Here is a 6430-nt window from a genome sequence, read left to right as displayed (position 1 = left end):
ATTAACAATTGAGTAGTTGGATGCAAGAACAGCTTGCTTGTATTTTTAGAAGTCACTTGTGCTTCTTTTGTTTTGCACATAATTTCGTGGAGAACAAATGAAAAGCAAGTGACTTCTGAAAATACAAGTAAGCCTTTCTTGCACCCAACCGCTCAATTAATCAATATTTTCGATTAAGTGAATAGTTTTTTCCGATGACTTCATGCACTTTTGAATCAATGTGAGTAATACAAAAAAATGGCATACTTGAAAACTGTTCCGCGGTATGCTGCCGCATAAACGCCCGAGTGCGAGCGCGAGGACTCTCTCTACAACCGGCTCTGTAACTCAATGAATTTCAATTTGTTTATTTTCTTATTAGACATTTTTCATAGTAAAAAAGTCAAGCTTTCTTTTGAGACTATTTAAAAAAAATTGTAGATGCCTAAATTGCGAAAAAAGTTAAATAAAAAATTGATTAATTGAAAAAATTGTTTAAACAAGTTTTTTGTTATAAATAATAAAATAGGATGAAAGCGTGTAAACAGCACTTTCCAAAACCCTCATAAAAATTTTAAATCGCGTAATTAGAAGGGAAGTTACAGGCGTTTGAAACTACCCCTGCAGGCATTGGGGTTGAAAATTCAACCCCCCCTCACTTGGGGAGGGTTGGTAATCCTGGTCTATAAGTTTGTGGATTAACTACTGTTGGGTAGGCGAACATATTCCCAGAATTTAGAGACAATCGAAAAACATGACTTTTTGAGTTGGGGCAGTTGAGGAATAATGCCCCTTTATCTACAAGATCTCTAAGTTTAATTAGGACTAGTTTCACGTTTTTAGAAATATCGATAATTAAAAAAAAGTGATGCCCAAATTCAAAATAGTGCGACTTCTGAAATTGAAAAATGTATCTATTTGCAAATTCCAATTCTCATTACCAGCAAACGACCACTTTAAGATCCTGAAACATTTGTTCTTTTTGGCAGACTTGCGAAATTCAACTTTAATATTATCTACTGAAGTATTACAAATATTCTACATATTTTATCTTAGTACTGTTAGCTGAAATCGGTATTTTCCAAAAGAATTTTAATAAAAAATTATTAAGTTTCTAGGACCACTCAAAATTTATAAAAACTTCAGGCTGTGTTAGCTTTTCAACGGAAATGAGCATTTTTGAAGAACAGTCGTTTACATTTTTAAACAAAAATCATTCGAGCAAGATTTTACACTTTTAACAGTTTTAGCTATGGTAACACTTTTCACACAAAATCGATTATTTTAAATAGAAATCCTTAAATTTTCATCGGAAATTATTAGTATTTTTAATACGGAATTATGAGATTTGAAAGAATATTTAGAATTTTGAGCAACTTCATGTTATGTTGGTGTGTTTCAACTGAAATTAGTATTTAAAACAAAGATCACTAGATTTAAGCTCAATAATTTTTGTTTAAAATAATAAAATTTATACGCCTAGTGTTTTAAACAATTTTGTATGATATTAGTGTTTTGATCGGAAATTGGTATTTTTAATTTAAAAATATAAGCATTTCTTACAAAAAATTGTTATTCTGAAACAAAAATCATTGTAACTTGAACAAGATTTAGAATCTTTTATGATTATTGGATTATGTTAGTGTTTTTAATCGGAAATTGATATTTTTTATAAAACAAATAAATAAAATTAGGTTTTTAAAATAAGACTCGAATATTTGAACAATTGTAGGTTACGTTCGCGTTTTGCAAAATATTTTTTACTTCAAAATAAAAATAATTGCAAATTGAAAAATAGTTAAAATCTGAATAATTTTGGATTATGTTCGTCAAGCAACAAAATCTGGTATCTTTAATAAATAAAAAAAAAATTAAATTCCAGAAAAGACTGAAATATTTTAACAATTTTAAGTCAAGTTACCGTTTTAAACACAAAACTGGTATGTATTTTAAAACAAATATCACTTTAATTTGAAGAAAATTCAGTATCTTTAACAGAAATTCGTATTTTAAAAGAAAAACCTGTGCAATCTGAACAGGGTTTAGAAATAAATAATAATTTTTGAGTATTATAGAGTTTCTCGACTGAAATTCGGAATTTTAGTTCAACAAAAGATAGAAAATTAGATTTCAAAGAGCACTCACCTACTTGAATAATTTGAGGTTACATTAGCGTCTCACACCAAAAATGTGTACATTAAACAAAAAGTAATTATAATTTGAACAAGATTTAGAAGCGTTTAATAATTTTGGATGTCGTTAGTATTTCTGAAAAAAATTTGTATTTTTAATTAAAAAGTTAATTTTCAGTAGATAATTGTATACTTATTTCTTAAGTTCAAATTTTTGATCGTGTTAGCATTTTTTCATCGGAAATTGGTATTTTTATTATAAGCATAAATTATATTTAGTAGAAATTGTTGATTTAATTTATTTTAAAGAAGATTCACAACTTTTGAAGAATTATCGGTCGTGTTGATGTTTTATACGGAAAATATTTGTAGTGAAGAATCATTTATAGATTTTAAGAATCTTACAAATTCCAGAACAATTTATGGTCATTTTAAACATTTTCATTAGAAATCGGTTACTTTAAAAAACAACAAGAAAAAAACATTATTTTTAAAAGAATATTTTAAATTGGAACCATTTTTTTTGTATATTTCAGAGTTCTCCAACGAAAACTTTCATTTTAAATTTAACAAATCATAAGATTTTTCAGTTTGTCATTATTCTTTGATTTTTATCCAGAGTGATTGAATTCACAATTTTGTTTTTTTTTTCTGGAGTTTTATACCAGAATTAGGCACTTTCAAGAAAAAAAATCATTCAATTTCTAAGAAGATTCACAATTTTGGAACAATTTGAGATTATGTTTTAACATTTTTTGCTGGAAATGGTTTTTTTAAACAATTAATATTACCTTAAAAAGAAAATCTACAATTTTAAATAATTTTCTGTTATGGTATGTTAGTGTTTTTCTACAAAAATGAAACAATAATGGAGTATATTAGAGTTTTTAGAGAAAATCTGTTATTTTTAATTAATTTTTTTAAATTAAGCTTACAATTTTAAACAGTTTTAGTATTTTTTTCTAGAAATTGAGATTGCGTGACTGACGCCAATATTGTTTTTATAGCGTAATCCGTTTCAGTGTAACTTGTTTGTCCATGATAATTGAATAAGTAAGAATAGATTGGACTTTTTGCGATTTTGACCATTTTTTCCGTTAAAATTGAGTTCGGGTATAGAAATTGACTGTCACTAGCAAATTGAGTGAAAGTATCCAGAAGCTGCGTTAAAAAATAAAATACTATTAGCTAAATTCCAAATATTTATAAAGTAATAATTAATTAAAAATCAGATTAGATCAGATTGACTTAAAAGTTCAGTTCTCAACAAAATAGTTCAATGTATACCAAACAAATATTATTTTGATCAAGAGCATAGTTAAATTTTCAATAAAAAGTTTAAGCTTTGAACAAAGAATTTATGTTTTGAACAAAATAATGAGATTTTTAACAAGCCAGCTGATTTTTCAACAAAAAAATATGAATTTTTAACCTGAAAGGACGAAATTTCAATCAAACTGGAAAAAGGTAAAAAAAAATAGTTTAATTTTTAACTAAAAAGATGACTTTTCAGCAAACTACTTGTATTTTTCACAAAAGAATTAAATTTTGAACAAAATAGTTGAATATTCAAAGAAATACTTGAATTTTCTAACCCCAGTTTTGAACCTAACAAGTTAATTTTTGCAGAAATAATTGCATGACAACCAAATAGTTCAATTTCAAAGCAGAAGGGAAGAATTCTCCACAAATTATATGCAACATAGTAGAAGTAACAAAAAAATGCAATTTTCTTAACAAAATAGTTTAATGTAGAACCTACAAAGAGGAATTTTCTACACAACATTAAATTTAATTGATATTGCAACAAAAAAATATAACACTTCTACCAATATAGATGAATCTAAAAACCAAAATGATGAATTTTTAATAAAGTACATAATTTTTCAAAAAAATAGTTGAATTTTGAACTAAGAAAGATGAAGTTTAAGAAAATGGAAATATTCAATTTTCAATAATAAAAAAAACTAATTTTCAATAAAACAGAAACTAATTTTTTAAGAAAACGATGATTTCACAAACCAAAAATACGAATGATCAACAAAGACCAATGGCGTACCAAAAGATCAATTTTCTGTAAAATAGTTCAATTTTTAACAAAAAATGAATTTTTAACTAAACTGCCACATTTATTAAAATTAAGAGAAAATTTTAAACCAAGACGATTAGTTTCCGAGCAGAACAAATGAATTTTAATCTAAAGCATATCAATTCTCAATAGCTTTGTTAAGTTTTCAACCAAAGAGGTGAACCCTCAACAAAAACAAAAAAAACTTTAAGCAAAGTAGTTCAACTTTTAAACAATTGAGAACGATCAATTTTTCAGAAAATAGATACGCTTTTAATCAAAGAGCTTTAACAGAAATATTAAAATGTTCAGTTAAAAAAATTAATTAAAGGAACAAGAATTTTGAACCAATGCCATTAATTTTTAAATAAAATGATGAATTATTCTCTGACCAAAAAATGTTCTTTCAAGAATGTGATTCAACCTTCAATCAAGTAGTTCAATATTAAAGAAAAAAATTATTTTTCAATAAATAATATAATAGTAGATCTTTCAACAAAAAGAGTTTAATTTTAAGTAAAAAACTGTTTAATTTCACCAAAAGAGACTAATTTTCAACAAAATAATTCAAACCTAAGCCAAAAGAAGGTTTTTTTCACCAAAACGTTGGATTTTTATAAAAAAATGAAATTTCTACTAAAATAGACAAAATTATTAATTGAAATGACGAATTTTCACAAAAATAAATGAATTTTCAATCGCGAAAGATTTCAGTTGAATTCGTATCATTAAAACATGAATTTTCTAACAAAGAGTTCATTTTCTACCAAAAGAATTGAATTATCAAGCCAAAAAGAAAAATTTTCAACAAAAAGGATAAATTTTCACTAAAAAGGATAGCTCGTCAACAAAATTGTTGAATTTTTAATCAAATAATAAAACTTTTAACTATGAATATAATTTCTAAGTGGAAGCAATTGCTAAAATGGGAAACATAAAAACAAGTCAAATAAATTATAAACAAGAATATTATATTAAGGTGGTAGCACAACTTCACATATTTTAAAAATTCTCTGACTTTTTCTTTATTCAGAACTATGTAAAAAAATCGGAAATTTCTTTTGTCTTTTGACATGAAATATTTTTAATTCTTGTAGGACCAAAACGACTAAGGTCCTCATACATTTAAAAAGTTTTAGCAAATTTTTCAATCAAGAAAATTCTTTTTTGTGTGAAATTAGGTATGTTTTTCTTATATTCAGATTTATTTTTACATTTATTTTTACATTTAATTTTATCTTAATTACTATACTCTAAATGAGAATTCGAATAAACCCTTTTAACACAACGTATATTTGATCGTTTAATATTTTTTTATGCAATAAATCCATTTTCGGAAACATGTTGGTTATGTATTTCTACACTGTCGTCCTTAATTTATTATTAAATTAACTTGGAATCAAATTATTTTTTCATCAACAAGTGAAATCAGTTTTTGGACTAAATGATATCTTTCTGACACGTGGTGAAATCAATTTAATTATTTAAATCAATTTCTTAACTGTTCGACGGATTTCAGAATTTTCGCCCAAGTTTCCAAACAGTATTTTAGAAGAAGATAGGGCCTAACATTGAAGTAAATTCCCAATCTTCGTTTCAATTTTTTTCTACGAAATGTTAGAAAAAATTGCCGAAGAGCAACGGGTATCATGTTCCTGAAAATTTTGGAGCAAAATTCTGAAAAATATTTTATAGACAGGTTTTCCCTACCCTACAGCCTCCCTGATATTACTCTTTATTTCCGGATGAGACTGATCCGTTAAAATAATAATTCCTAATGGCTTCACGATACTTTGGTAAATCTTCAGGCTTCACAGAGCGTTTGGATGTAATATTAATAAGGCTGTCAACGCCATTATATATTTCTAACTCCGAAGTAGACTTTCCGTAAAAGGCTACAAATAAAAATAATTTTGATTGGAAAAAATCCGATTAGTTTTTCTCACTTCCTAAATTACTGAAAATACTTATATATAATTAAAGACTTACGGGCGGTTAAATACAACCCTTCATTATGTACAGTACCCATCATAAAAGGATAATCCCTAATTTTATTTTTGTTTATTAGATTTTGTGGACTATCTGTTAAAAACGCATCTGCTGATTCTACTTCATTTGTTGGTATCCATAATAATTCATTTTTAGCCAAAACTTCAATTGTGGGTCCGGATGCAATAAGGGCACATAAAATTTTTTCGTGCGAAAACGAAGTCCCCTGGAGGCTTTAGAAAAAATTTTCGAATTTTAATTT

General features: G+C 26.3%; 1 pseudogene; it reads right to left on the bottom strand.

The window, feature by feature from the left end:
- Window positions 1–5907: 5907 nt before the first annotated feature.
- The window catches only part of LOC117180554, a 34124-nt pseudogene continuing 33601 nt past the window's right edge, over window positions 5908–6430 (bottom strand).

This window comes from Belonocnema kinseyi, chromosome 9, assembly GCF_010883055.1.
Source record: "Belonocnema kinseyi isolate 2016_QV_RU_SX_M_011 chromosome 9, B_treatae_v1, whole genome shotgun sequence".
In the NCBI taxonomy this organism is placed as follows: domain Eukaryota; kingdom Metazoa; phylum Arthropoda; class Insecta; order Hymenoptera; family Cynipidae; genus Belonocnema; species Belonocnema kinseyi.
Note: the sequence above shows the minus strand (reverse complement) of the source record. Positions and strands in the feature narration are given on the sequence as shown.